The 12,963-nt window shown below is 55.1% G+C and overlaps 12 non-coding genes and 1 pseudogene across 12 annotated transcripts; all 13 read right to left on the reverse strand.

Moving 5' to 3' along the window:
* Nucleotides 1–644: 644 nt before the first annotated feature.
* On the reverse strand, nucleotides 645–763 carry LOC126163761 (5S ribosomal RNA). The gene has a single exon (XR_007535291.1). It is a non-coding gene; the product is annotated as a 5S ribosomal RNA (ribosomal RNA).
* An 861-nt stretch (nucleotides 764–1,624) lies between these two features.
* LOC126163726 (5S ribosomal RNA) lies at nucleotides 1,625–1,743 on the reverse strand. Its single transcript, XR_007535288.1, has one exon. It is a non-coding gene; the product is annotated as a 5S ribosomal RNA (ribosomal RNA).
* Nucleotides 1,744–2,617: 874 nt separating this feature from the next.
* LOC126163910 (5S ribosomal RNA) lies at nucleotides 2,618–2,736 on the reverse strand. The gene has a single exon (XR_007535331.1). It is a non-coding gene; the product is annotated as a 5S ribosomal RNA (ribosomal RNA).
* Nucleotides 2,737–3,558: 822 nt separating this feature from the next.
* On the reverse strand, nucleotides 3,559–3,677 carry LOC126163922 (5S ribosomal RNA). Its single transcript, XR_007535342.1, has one exon. It is a non-coding gene; the product is annotated as a 5S ribosomal RNA (ribosomal RNA).
* An 841-nt stretch (nucleotides 3,678–4,518) lies between these two features.
* LOC126163909 (5S ribosomal RNA) lies at nucleotides 4,519–4,637 on the reverse strand. Its single transcript, XR_007535330.1, has one exon. It is a non-coding gene; the product is annotated as a 5S ribosomal RNA (ribosomal RNA).
* An 860-nt stretch (nucleotides 4,638–5,497) lies between these two features.
* Nucleotides 5,498–5,616, reverse strand: LOC126163820 (5S ribosomal RNA). The gene has a single exon (XR_007535296.1). It is a non-coding gene; the product is annotated as a 5S ribosomal RNA (ribosomal RNA).
* Nucleotides 5,617–6,439: 823 nt separating this feature from the next.
* Nucleotides 6,440–6,558, reverse strand: LOC126163933 (5S ribosomal RNA). Its single transcript, XR_007535353.1, has one exon. It is a non-coding gene; the product is annotated as a 5S ribosomal RNA (ribosomal RNA).
* An 847-nt stretch (nucleotides 6,559–7,405) lies between these two features.
* Nucleotides 7,406–7,524, reverse strand: LOC126163911 (5S ribosomal RNA). The gene has a single exon (XR_007535332.1). It is a non-coding gene; the product is annotated as a 5S ribosomal RNA (ribosomal RNA).
* Nucleotides 7,525–8,386: 862 nt separating this feature from the next.
* On the reverse strand, nucleotides 8,387–8,505 carry LOC126163833 (5S ribosomal RNA). Its single transcript, XR_007535298.1, has one exon. It is a non-coding gene; the product is annotated as a 5S ribosomal RNA (ribosomal RNA).
* Nucleotides 8,506–9,361: 856 nt separating this feature from the next.
* LOC126164012 (5S ribosomal RNA) lies at nucleotides 9,362–9,481 on the reverse strand (annotated as a pseudogene).
* An 854-nt stretch (nucleotides 9,482–10,335) lies between these two features.
* Nucleotides 10,336–10,454, reverse strand: LOC126163951 (5S ribosomal RNA). Its single transcript, XR_007535371.1, has one exon. It is a non-coding gene; the product is annotated as a 5S ribosomal RNA (ribosomal RNA).
* Nucleotides 10,455–11,308: 854 nt separating this feature from the next.
* On the reverse strand, nucleotides 11,309–11,427 carry LOC126163952 (5S ribosomal RNA). Its single transcript, XR_007535372.1, has one exon. It is a non-coding gene; the product is annotated as a 5S ribosomal RNA (ribosomal RNA).
* Nucleotides 11,428–12,282: 855 nt separating this feature from the next.
* Nucleotides 12,283–12,401, reverse strand: LOC126163953 (5S ribosomal RNA). Its single transcript, XR_007535373.1, has one exon. It is a non-coding gene; the product is annotated as a 5S ribosomal RNA (ribosomal RNA).
* Between the last annotated feature and the right edge of the window lie 562 nt (nucleotides 12,402–12,963).

Consider the following 12,963-nt stretch of genomic DNA (forward strand, 5'->3'; position numbering starts at 1 on the left):
TGAGACGCACTGCTGCTCGTTGCAACCCCTGTCATTCGCTGGGTGCGTGCAGCCTTCGACACTAGCGGAGGACGCATCTTGTCCCTGGTGTTCAGCGGAGGGCCTGTGCGGGGTGTGGCAGTGTCGTGCTGGAGGGCCCACTGGTAGCGATGTGGGCTTCCTCGCCTCGCCTCGCCTCGCCTCGCCTCACACCAGGTGTCTGCGTAGTTTGCAGTGCATTCGCACCATTCCTATCCCTGTCCCTGTCCCCGTCCCGACTTGTCCCGACTTTGCTCGACTGCCGCTCGGGTCGTGGTCCATATGACAGCGCAAGCACGACAAACATCTGCGGGACGAGACGAGACGAGACGAGACGAGACGACTAAGGAATAAATTCGTGGTTACAAATCAAATTTGGAACTCTACACTCCTACACAACAATAGGCGGTGACGCATTTCAGAAATCACCTGCCGATTCGTACTATTTTGTCGTTTTCAAAGTCTTCTTGGCAAACTTGGTTAGCACATTCTCCCTCAAACTGAGTTAATTACTGCATCTTCGTACCATTACAGTAGTTTAAAGGGCTTAAGGAAGCATCTTTGTCACAACAGAAAGGTAGTTTGAAAATTGGGCTGGCGACATAACAAAAAAAAAACAGGAAGGGAGCCAACAGCACCCGGGTTTCCCAGGCGGTCACCCATCCAAGTACTAGCCGGGCCCGATGATGATTAACTTCGGTGATCGGACGAGAACCGGTGTATTCATCATGGTATGGCCGTAGGCGCTCATCTAATGTAGGAGCACGGCAGAATTCGCTTTCGGCTTTTCTCCCAACACACAAAATGTTAGTTTTCGGCCGCATTTGACGATAGCGCTTAATTCCGCAACCGCCAGTTCCTCGAGGACGGCGCGGGGAGGCGCGCCCGGCGTCCCAGCAGAGTGACGGCCGAATTGGCGGGCGCACCGCCGCGTGTGTGAGACGCACTGCTGCTCGTTGCACCCCCTGTCATTCGCTGGTTGCGTGCAGCCTTCGACACTAGCGGAGGACGCATCTTGTCCCTGGTGTACAGCGGAGGGCCTGTGCGGGGTGTGGCAGTGTCGTGCTGGAGGGCCCACTTGTAGTGATGTGGGCTTCCTCGCCTCGCCTCGCCTCGCCTCGCCTCACACCAGGTGTCTGCGTAGTTTGCAGTGCATTCGCACCATTCCTATCCCTGTCCCTGTCCGCGTCCCGACTTGTCCCGACCCGACTTGTCCCGACTTTGCTCGACTGCCGCTCGCTGCCGCTCGGGTCGTGGTCCATATGACAGCGCAAGCACGACAAACGTCTGCGGGACGAGACGAGTCGAGACGAGACGAGACGACTAAGGAATAAATTCGTGGTTACAAATAGAATTTGGAACTCTACACTCCTACACAACAATAGGCGGTGACGTATTTCAGAAATCACCTGCCGATTCGTACTGTTTTGTCGTTTTCAAAGTCTTCTTGGCAAACTTGGTTAGCACATTCTCCCTCAAACTGAGTTAATTACTGCATTTTCGTACCATTACAGTAGTTTAAAAGGCTTAAGGAAGCATCTTTGTCACAACAGAAAGGTAGTTTGAAAATTGGGCTGGCGACATAACAAAAAAAAAACAGGAAGGGAGCCAACAGCACCCGGGTTTCCCAGGCGGTCACCCATCCAAGTACTAGCCGGGCCCGATGATGCTTAACTTCGGTGATCGGACGAGAACAGGTGTATTCATCATGGTATGGCCGTTGGCGCTCATCTAATGTAGGAGCACGGCAGAATTCGCGATCGGCTTTTCTCCCAACACACAAAATGTTAGTTTTCGGCCGCATTTGACGTAAGCGCTTCCTTCCGCAACCGCCAGTTCCTCGAGGACGGCGCGGGGAGGCGCGCCCGGCGTCCCAGCAGAGTGACGGCCGAATTGGCGGGCGCACCGCCGCGTGTGTGAGACGCACTGCTGCTCGTTGCACCCCCTGTCATTCGCTGGGCGCGTTCAGCCTTCGACACTAGCGGAGGACGCATCTTGTCCCTGGTGTTCAGCGGAGGGCCTGGCGGGGTGTGGCAGTGTCGTGCTGCAGGGCCCACTGGTAGCGATGTGGGCTTCCTCGCCTCGCCTCGCCTCGCCTCGCCTCGCCTCGCCTCGCCTCGCCTAGCCTCGCCTCACACCAGGTGTCTGCGTAGTTTGCAGTGCATTCGCACCATTCCTATCCCTGTCCCTGTCCCCGTCCCGACTTGTCCCGACTTTGCTCGACTGCCGCTCGCTGCCGCTCGGGTCGTGGTCCATATGACAGCGCAAGCACGACAAACGTCTGCGGGACGAGACGAGACGAGACGAGACGAGACGACTAAGGAATAAATTCGTGGTTACAAATCAAATTTGGAACTCTACACTCCTACACAACAATAGGCGGTGACGTATTTCAGAAATCACCTGCCGATTCGTACTATTTTGTCGTTTTCGAAGTCTTCTTGGCAAACTTGGTTAGCACATTCTCCCTCAAACTGAGTTAATTACTGCATTTTCGTACCATTACAGTAGTTTAAAGGGCTTAAGGAAGCATCTTTGTCACAACAGAAAGGTAGTTTGAAAATTGGGCTGGCGACATAACAAAAAAAAACAGGAAGGGAGCCAACAGCACCCGGGTTTCCCAGGCGGTCACCCATCCAAGTACTAGCCGGGCCCGATGATGCTTAACTTCGGTGATCGGACGAGAACCGGTGTATTCATCATGGTATGGCCGTTGGCGCTCATCTAATGTAGGAGCACGGCAGAATTCGCGTTCGGCTTTTCTCCCAACACACAAAATGTTAGTTTTCGGCCGCATTTGACGAAAGCGCTTCCTTCCGCAACCGCCAGTTCCGCGAGGACGGCGCGGGGAGGCGCGCCCGGCGTCCCAGCAGAGTGACGGCCGAATTGGCGGGCGCACCGCCTCGTGTGTGAGACGCACTGCTGCTCGTTGCACCCCCTGTCATTCGCTGGGTGCGTGCAGCCTTCGACACTAGCGGAGGACGCATCTTGTCCCTGGTGTTTAGCGGAGGGCCTGTGCGGGGTGTGGCAGTGTCGTGCTGGAGGGCCCACTGGTAGCGATGTGGGCTTCCTCGCCTCGCCTCGCCTCACACCAGGTGTCTGCGTAGTTTGCAGTGCATTCGCACCATTCCTATCCCTGTCCCTGTCCCCGTCCCGACTTTGCTCGACTGCCGCTCGCTGCCGCTCGGGTCGTGGTCCATATGACAGCGCAAGCACGACAAACGTCTGCGGGACGAGACGAGACGAGACGAGACGACTAAGGAATAAATTCGTGGTTACAAATCAAATTTGGAACTCTACACTCCTACACAACAATAGGCGGTGACGTATTTCAGAAATCACCTGCCGATTCGTACTATTTTGTCGTTTTCAAAGTCTTCTTGGCAAACTTGGTTAGCACATTCTCCCTCAAACTGAGTTAATTACTGCATTTTCGTACCATTACAGTAGTTTAAAGGGCTTAAGGAAGCATCTTTGTCACAACAGAAAGGTAGTTTGAAAATTGGGCTGGCGACATAACAAAAAAAAAAACAGGAAGGGAGCCAACAGCACCCGGGTTTCCCAGGCGGTCACCCATCCAAGTACTAGCCGGGCCCGATAATGCTTAACTTCGGTGATCGGACGAGAACCGGTGTATTCATCATGGTATGGCCGTTGGCGCCCATCTAATGTAGGAGCACGGCAGAAATCGCGTTCGGCTTTTCTCCCAACACACAAAATGTTAGTTTTCGGCCGCATTTGACGAAAGCGCTTCCTTCCGCAACCGCCAGTTCCTCGAGGACGGCGCGGGGAGGCGCGCCCGGCGTCCCAGCAGAGTGACGGCCGAATTGGCGGGCGCACCGCCGCGTGTGTGAGACGCACTGCTGCTCGTTGCACCCCCTGTCATTCGCTGGGTGCGTGCAGCCTTCGACACTAGCGGAGGACGCATCTTGTCCCTGGTGTTCAGCGGAGGGCCTGTGCGGGGTGTGGCAGTGTCGTGCTGGAGGGCCCACTGGTAGCGATGTGGGCTTCCTCGCCTCGCCTCGCCTCGCCTCGCCTCACACCAGGTGTCTGCGTAGTTTGCAGTGCATTCGCACCATTCCTATCCCTGTCCCTGTCCCCATCCCGACTTGTCCCGACTTTGCTTGACTGCCGCTCGCTGCCGCTCGGGTCGTGGTCCATATGACAGCGCAAGCACGACAAACGTCTGCGGGACGAGACGAGACGAGACGAGACGACTAAGGAATAAATTCGTGGTTACAAATCAAATTTGGAACTCTACACTCCTACACAACAATAGGCGGTGACGTATTTCAGAAATCACCTGCCGATTCGTACTGTTTTGTCGTTTTCAAAGTCTTCTTGGCAAACTTGGTTAGCACATTCTCCCTCAAACTGAGTTAATTACTGCATTTTCGTACCATTACAGTAGTTTAAAAGGCTTAAGGAAGCATCTTTGTCACAACAGAAAGGTAGTTTGAAAATTGGGCTGGCGACATAACAAAAAAAAAACAGGAAGGGAGCCAGCAGCACCCGGGTTTCCCAGGCGGTCACCCATCCAAGTACTAGCCGGGCCCGATGATGCTTAACTTCGGCGATCGGACGAGAACCGGTGTATTCATCATGGTATGGCCGTTGGCGCTCATCTAATGTAGGAGCACGGCAGAATTCGCGTTCGGCTTTTCTCCCAACACACAAAATGTTAGTTTTCGGCCGCATTTGACGAAAGCGCTTCCTTCCGCAACCGCCAGTTCCTCGAGGACGGAGCGGGGAGGCGCGCCCGGCGTCCCAGCAGAGTGACGGCCGAATTGGCGGGCGCACCGCCGCGTGTGTGAGACGCACTGCTGCTCGTTGCACCCCCTGTCATTCGCTGGGCGCGTTCAGCCTTCGACACTAGCGGAGGACGCATCTTGTCCCTGGTGTTCAGCGGAGGGCCTGTGCGGGGTGTGGCAGTGTCGTGCTGGAGGGCCCACTGGTAGCGATGTGGGCTTCCTCGCCTCGCCTCGCCTCGCCTCGCCTCGCCTCGCCGCGCCTCACACCAGGTGTCTGCGTAGTTTGCAGTGCATTCGCACCATTCCTATCCCTGTCCCTGTCCCCGTCCCGACTTGTCCCGACTTTGCTCGACTGCCGCTCGGGTCGTGGTCCATATGACAGCGCAAGCACGACAAACGTCTGCGGGACGAGACGAGACGAGACGAGACGAGACGAGACGACTAAGGAATAAATTCGTGGTTACAAATCAAATTTGGAACTCTACACTCCTACACAACAATAGGCGGTGACGTATTTCAGAAATCACCTGCCGATTCGTACTGTTTTGTCGTTTTCAAAGTCTTCTTGGCAAACTTGGTTAGCACATTCTCCCTCAAACTGAGTTAATTACTGCATTATCGTACCATTACAGTAGTTTAAACGGTTTAAGGAAGCATCTTTGTCACAACAGAAAGGTAGTTTGAAAATTGGGCTGGCGACATAACAAAAAAAAAAAAAACAGGAAGGGAGCCAACAGCACCCGGGTTTCCCAGGCGGTCACCCATCCAAGTACTAGCAGGGCCCGATGATGCTTAACTTCGGTGATCGGACGAGAACCGGTGTATTCATCATGGTATGGCCGTTGGCGCTCATCTAATGTAGGAGCACGGCAGAATTCGCGTTCGGCTTTTCTCCCAACACACAAAATGTTAGTTTTCGGCCGCATTTGACGAAAGCGCTTCCTTCCGCAACCGCCAGTTCCTCGAGGACGGCGCGGGGAGGCGCGCCCGGCGTCCCAGCAGAGTGACGGCCGAATTGGCGGGCGCACCGCCTCGTGTGTGAGACGCACTGCTGCTCGTTGCACCCCCTGTCATTCGCTGGGTGCGTGCAGCCTTCGACACTAGCGGAGGACGCATCTTGTCCCTGGTGTTCAGCGGAGGGCCTGTGCGGGGTGTGGCAGTGTCGTGCTGGAGGGCCCACTGGTAGCGATGTGGGCTTCCTCGCCTCGCCTCGCCTCACACCAGGTGTCTGCGTAGTTTGCAGTGCATTCGCACCATTCCTATCCCTGTCCCTGTCCCCGTCCCGACTTTGCTCGACTGCCGCTCGCTGCCGCTCGGGTCGTGGTCCATATGACAGCGCAAGCACGACAAACGTCTGCGGGACGAGACGAGACGAGACGAGACGACTAAGGAATAAATTCGTGGTTACAAATCAAATTTGGAACTCTACACTCCTACACAACAATAGGCGGTGACGTATTTCAGAAATCACCTGCCGATTCGTACTATTTTGTCGTTTTCAAAGTCTTCTTGGCAAACTTGGTTAGCACATTCTCCCTCAAACTGAGTTAATTACTGCATTTTCGTACCATTACAGTAGTTTAAAGGGCTTAAGGAAGCATCTTTGTCACAACAGAAAGGTAGTTTGAAAATTGGGCTGGCGACATAACAAAAAAAAAAAACAGGAAGGGAGCCAACAGCACCCGGGTTTCCCAGGCGGTCACCCATCCAAGTACTAGCCGGGCCCGATAATGCTTAACTTCGGTGATCGGACGAGAACCGGTGTATTCATCATGGTATGGCCGTTGGCGCCCATCTAATGTAGGAGCACGGCAGAATTCGCGTTCGGCTTTTCTCCCAACACACAAAATGTTAGTTTTCGGCCGCATTTGACGAAAGCGCTTCCTTCCGCAACCGCCAGTTCCTCGAGGACGGCGCGGGGAGGCGCGCCCGGCGTCCCAGCAGAGTGACGGCCGAATTGGCGGGCGCACCGCCGCGTGTGTGAGACGCACTGCTGCTCGTTGCACCCCCTGTCATTCGCTGGGTGCGTGCAGCCTTCGACACTAGCGGAGGACGCATCTTGTCCCTGGTGTTCAGCGGAGGGCCTGTGCGGGGTGTGGCAGTGTCGTGCTGGAGGGCCCACTGGTAGCGATGTGGGCTTCCTCGCCTCGCCTCGCCTCGCCTCGCCTCACACCAGGTGTCTGCGTAGTTTGCAGTGCATTCGCACCATTCCTATCCCTGTCCCTGTCCCCATCCCGACTTGTCCCGACTTTGCTTGACTGCCGCTCGCTGCCGCTCGGGTCGTGGTCCATATGACAGCGCAAGCACGACAAACGTCTGCGGGACGAGACGAGACGAGACGAGACGAGACGACTAAGGAATAAATTCGTGGTTACAAATCAAATTTGGAACTCTACACTCCTACACAACAATAGGCGGTGACGTATTTCAGAAATCACCTGCCGATTCGTACTGTTTTGTCGTTTTCAAAGTCTTCTTGGCAAACTTGGTTAGCACATTCTCCCTCAAACTGAGTTAATTACTGCATTTTCGTACCATTACAGTAGTTTAAAAGGCTTAAGGAAGCATCTTTGTCACAACAGAAAGGTAGTTTGAAAATTGGGCTGGCGACATAACAAAAAAAAAAACAGGAAGGGAGCCAGCAGCACCCGGGTTTCCCAGGCGGTCACCCATCCAAGTACTAGCCGGGCCCGATGATGCTTAACTTCGGCGATCGGACGAGAACCGGTGTATTCATCATGGTATGGCCGTTGGCGCTCATCTAATGTAGGAGCACGGCAGAATTCGCGTTCGGCTTTTCTCCCAACACACAAAATGTTAGTTTTCGGCCGCATTTGACGAAAGCGCTTCCTTCCGCAACCGCCAGTTCCTCGAGGACGGAGCGGGGAGGCGCGCCCGGCGTCCCAGCAGAGTGACGGCCGAATTGGCGGGCGCACCGCCGCGTGTGTGAGACGCACTGCTGCTCGTTGCACCCCCTGTCATTCGCTGGGCGCGTTCAGCCTTCGACACTAGCGGAGGACGCATCTTGTCCCTAGTGTTCAGCGGAGGGCCTGTGCGGGGTGTGGCAGTGTCGTGCTGGAGGGCCCACTGGTAGCGATGTGGGCTTCCTCGCCTCGCCTCGCCTCGCCTCGCCTCGCCTCGCCGCGCCTCACACCAGGTGTCTGCGTAGTTTGCAGTGCATTCGCACCATTCCTATCCCTGTCCCTGTCCCCGTCCCGACTTGTCCCGACTTTGCTCGACTGCCGCTCGGGTCGTGGTCCATATGACAGCGCAAGCACGACAAACGTCTGCGGGACGAGACGAGACGAGACGAGACGAGACGAGACGACTAAGGAATAAATTCGTGGTTACAAATCAAATTTGGAACTCTACACTCCTACACAACAATAGGCGGTGACGTATTTCAGAAATCACCTGCCGATTCGTACTGTTTTGTCGTTTTCAAAGTCTTCTTGGCAAACTTGGTTAGCACATTCTCCCTCAAACTGAGTTAATTACTGCATTATCGTACCATTACAGTAGTTTAAACGGTTTAAGGAAGCATCTTTGTCACAACAGAAAGGTAGTTTGAAAATTGGGCTGGCGACATAACAAAAAAAAAAAAAAAACAGGAAGGGAGCCAACAGCACCCGGGTTTCCCAGGCGGTCACCCATCCAAGTACTAGCAGGGCCCGATGATGCTTAACTTCGGTGATCGGACGAGAACCGGTGTATTCATCATGGTATGGCCGTTGGCGCTCATCTAATGTAGGAGCACGGCAGAATTCGCGTTCGGCTTTTCTCCCAACACACAAAATGTTAGTTTTCGGCCGCATTTGACGAAAGCGCTTCCTTCCGCAACCGCCAGTTCCTCGAGGACGGCGCGGGGAGGCGCGCCCGGCGTCCCAGCAGAGTGACGGCCGAATTGGCGGGCGCACCGCCGCGTGTGTGAGACGCACTGCTGCTCGTTGCACCCCCTGTCATTCGCTGGGCGCGTTCAGCCTTCGACACTAGCGGAGGACGCATCTTGTCCCTGGTGTTCAGCGGAGGGCCTGTGCGGGGTGTGGCAGTGTCGTGCTGGAGGGCCCACTGGTAGCGATGTGGGCTTCCTCGCCTCGCCTCGCCTCGCCTCGCCGCGCCTCACACCAGGTGTCTGCGTAGTTTGCAGTGCATTCGCACCATTCCTATCCCTGTCCCTGTCCCCGTCCCGACTTGTCCCGACTTTGCTCGACTGCCGCTCGCTGCCGCTCGGGTCGTGGTCCATATGACAGCGCAAGCACGAAAAACGTCTGCGGGACGAGACGAGACGAGACGAGACGAGACGACTAAGGAATAAATTCGTGGTTACAAATCAAATTTGGAACTCTACATTCCTACACAACAATAGGCGGTGACGTATTTCAGAAATCACCTGCCAATTCGTACTGTTTTGTCGTTTTCAAAGTCTTCTTGGCAAACTTGGTTAGCACATTCTCCCTCAAACTGAGTTAATTACTGCATTTTCGTACCATTACAGTAGTTTAAAAGGCTTAAGGAAGCATCTTTGTCACAACAGAAACGTAGTTTGAAAATTGGGCTGGCAACATAACAAAAAAAAAAAAAAACGGGAAGGGAGCCAACAGCACCCGGGTTGACCCAGGCGGTCACCCATCCAAGTACTAGCCGGGCATGATGATGCTTAACTTCGGTGGTCGGACGAGAACCGGTGTATTCATCATGGTATCGCCGTTGGCGCTCATCTAATGTAGGAGCACGGCAGAATTCGCGTTCGGCTTTTCTCCCAACACACAAAATGTTAGTTTTCGGCCGCATTTGACGAAAGCGCTTCCTTCCGCAACCGCCAGTTCCTCGAGGACGGCGCGGGGAGGCGCGCCCGGCGTCCCAGCAGAGTGACGGCCGAATTGGCGGGCGCACCGCCGCGTGTGTGAGACGCACTGCTGCTCGTTGCACCCCCTGTCATTCGCTGGGCGCGTTCAGCCTTCGACACTAGCGGAGGACGCATCTTGTCCCTGGTGTTCAGCGGAGGGCCTGTGCGGGGTGTGGCAGTGTCGTGCTGGAGGGCCCACTGGTAGCGATGTGGGCTTCCTCGCCTCGCCTCGCCTCGCCTCGCCGCGCCTCACACCAGGTGTCTGCGTAGTTTGCAGTGCATTCGCACCATTCCTATCCCTGTCCCTGTCCCCGTCCCGACTTGTCCCGACTTTGCTCGACTGCCGCTCGCTGCCGCTCGGGTCGTGGTCCATATGACAGCGCAAGCACGAAAAACGTCTGCGGGACGAGACGAGACGAGACGAGACGAGACGACTAAGGAATAAATTCGTGGTTACAAATCAAATTTGGAACTCTACATTCCTACACAACAATAGGCGGTGACGTATTTCAGAAATCACCTGCCAATTCGTACTGTTTTGTCGTTTTCAAAGTCTTCTTGGCAAACTTGGTTAGCACATTCTCCCTCAAACTGAGTTAATTACTGCATTATCGTACCATTACAGTAGTTTAAACGGTTTAAGGAAGCATCTTTGTCACAACAGAAAGGTAGTTTGAAAATTGGGCTGGCGACATAACAAAAAAAAAAAAACAGGAAGGGAGCCAACAGCACCCGGGTTTCCCAGGCGGTCACCCATCCAAGTACTAGCAGGGCCCGATGATGCTTAACTTCGGTGATCGGTCGAGAACCGGTGTATTCATCATGGTATGGCCGTTGGCGCTCATCTAATGTAGGAGCACGGCAGAATTCGCGTTCGGCTTTTCTCCCAACACACAAAATGTTAGTTTTCGGCCGCATTTGACGAAAGCGCTTCCTTCCGCAACCGCCAGTTCCTCGAGGACGGCGCGGGGAGGCGCGCCCGGCGTCCCAGCAGAGTGACGGCCGAATTGGCGGGCGCACCGCCGCGTGTGTGAGACGCACTGCTGCTCGTTGCACCCCCTGTCATTCGCTGGGCGCGTTCAGCCTTCGACACTAGCGGAGGACGCATCTTGTCCCTGGTGTTCAGCGGAGGGCCTGTGCGGGGTGTGGCAGTGTCGTGCTGGAGGGCCCACTGGTAGCGATGTGGGCTTCCTCGCCTCGCCTCGCCTCGCCTCGCCGCGCCTCACACCAGGTGTCTGCGTAGTTTGCAGTGCATTCGCACCATTCCTATCCCTGTCCCTGTCCCCGTCCCGACTTGTCCCGACTTTGCTCGACTGCCGCTCGCTGCCGCTCGGGTCGTGGTCCATATGACAGCGCAAGCACGAAAAACGTCTGCGGGACGAGACGAGACGAGACGAGACGAGACGACTAAGGAATAAATTCGTGGTTACAAATCAAATTTGGAACTCTACATTCCTACACAACAATAGGCGGTGACGTATTTCAGAAATCACCTGCCAATTCGTACTGTTTTGTCGTTTTCAAAGTCTTCTTGGCAAACTTGGTTAGCACATTCTCCCTCAAACTGAGTTAATTACTGCATTTTCGTACCATTACAGTAGTTTAAACGGTTTAAGGAAGCATCTTTGTCACAACAGAAAGGTAGTTTGAAAATTGGGCTGGCGACATAACAAAAAAAAAAAAACAGGAAGGGAGCCAACAGCACCCGGGTTTCCCAGGCGGTCACCCATCCAAGTACTAGCAGGGCCCGATGATGCTTAACTTCGGTGATCGGTCGAGAACCGGTGTATTCATCATGGTATGGCCGTTGGCGCTCATCTAATGTAGGAGCACGGCAGAATTCGCGTTCGGCTTTTCTCCCAACAGACAAAATGTTAGTTTTCGGCCGCATTTGACGAAAGCGCTTCCTTCCGCAACCGCCAGTTCCTCGAGGACGGCGCGGGGAGGCGCGCCCGGCGTCCCAGCAGAGTGACGGCCGAATTGGCGGGCGCACCGCCGCGTGTGTGAGACGCACTGCTGCTCGTTGCACCCCCTGTCATTCGCTGGGCGCGTTCAGCCTTCGACACTAGCGGAGGACGCATCTTGTCCCTGGTGTTCAGCGGAGGGCCTGTGCGGGGTGTGGCAGTGTCGTGCTGGAGGGCCCACTGGTAGCGATGTGGGCTTCCTCGCCTCGCCTCGCCTCGCCTCGCCGCGCCTCACACCAGGTGTCTGCGTAGTTTGCAGTGCATTCGCACCATTCCTATCCCTGTCCCTGTCCCCGTCCCGACTTGTCCCGACTTTGCTCGACTGCCGCTCGCTGCCGCTCGGGTCGTGGTCCATATGACAGCGCAAGCACGAAAAACGTCTGCGGGACGAGACGAGACGAGACGAGACGAGACGACTAAGGAATAAATTCGTGGTTACAAATCAAATTTGGAACTCTACATTCCTACACAACAATAGGCGGTGACGTATTTCAGAAATCACCTGCCAATTCGTACTGTTTTGTCGTTTTCAAAGTCTTCTTGGCAAACTTGGTTAGCACATTCTCCCTCAAACTGAGTTAATTACTGCATTTTCGTACCATTACAGTAGTTTAAACGGTTTAAGGAAGCATCTTTGTCACAACAGAAAGGTAGTTTGAAAATTGGGCTGGCGACATAACAAAAAAAAAAAAAACAGGAAGGGAGCCAACAGCACCCGGGTTTCCCAGGCGGTCACCCATCCAAGTACTAGCAGGGCCCGATGATGCTTAACTTCGGTGATCGGTCGAGAACCGGTGTATTCATCATGGTATGGCCGTTGGCGCTCATCTAATGTAGGAGCACGGCAGAATTCGCGTTCGGCTTTTCTCCCAACACACAAAATGTTAGTTTTCGGCCGCATTTGACGAAAGCGCTTCCTTCCGCAACCGCCAGTTCCTCGGGGACGGCGCGGGGAGGCGCGCCCGGCGTCCCAGCAGAGTGACGGCCGAATTGGCGGGCGCACCGCCGCGTGTGTGAGACGCACTGCTGCTCGTTGCACCCCCTGTCATTCGCTGGGCGCGTTCAGCCTTCGACACTAGCGGAGGACGCATCTTGTCCCTGGTGTTCAGCGGAGGGCCTGTGCGGGGTGTGGCAGTGTCGTGCTGGAGGGCCCACTGGTAGCGATGTGGGCTTCCTCGCCTCGCCTCGCCTCGCCTCGCCGCGCCTCACACCAGGTGTCTGCGTAGTTTGCAGTGCATTCGCACCATTCCTATCCCTGTCCCTGTCCCCGTCCCGACTTGTCCCGACTTTGCTCGACTGCCGCTCGCTGCCGCTCGGGTCGTGGTCCATATGACAGCGCAAGCACGAAAAACGTCTGCGGGACGAGACGAGACGAGACGAGACG

The sequence above is a fragment of the Schistocerca cancellata genome, chromosome 2, assembly GCF_023864275.1.
Source record: "Schistocerca cancellata isolate TAMUIC-IGC-003103 chromosome 2, iqSchCanc2.1, whole genome shotgun sequence".
In the NCBI taxonomy this organism is placed as follows: domain Eukaryota; kingdom Metazoa; phylum Arthropoda; class Insecta; order Orthoptera; family Acrididae; genus Schistocerca; species Schistocerca cancellata.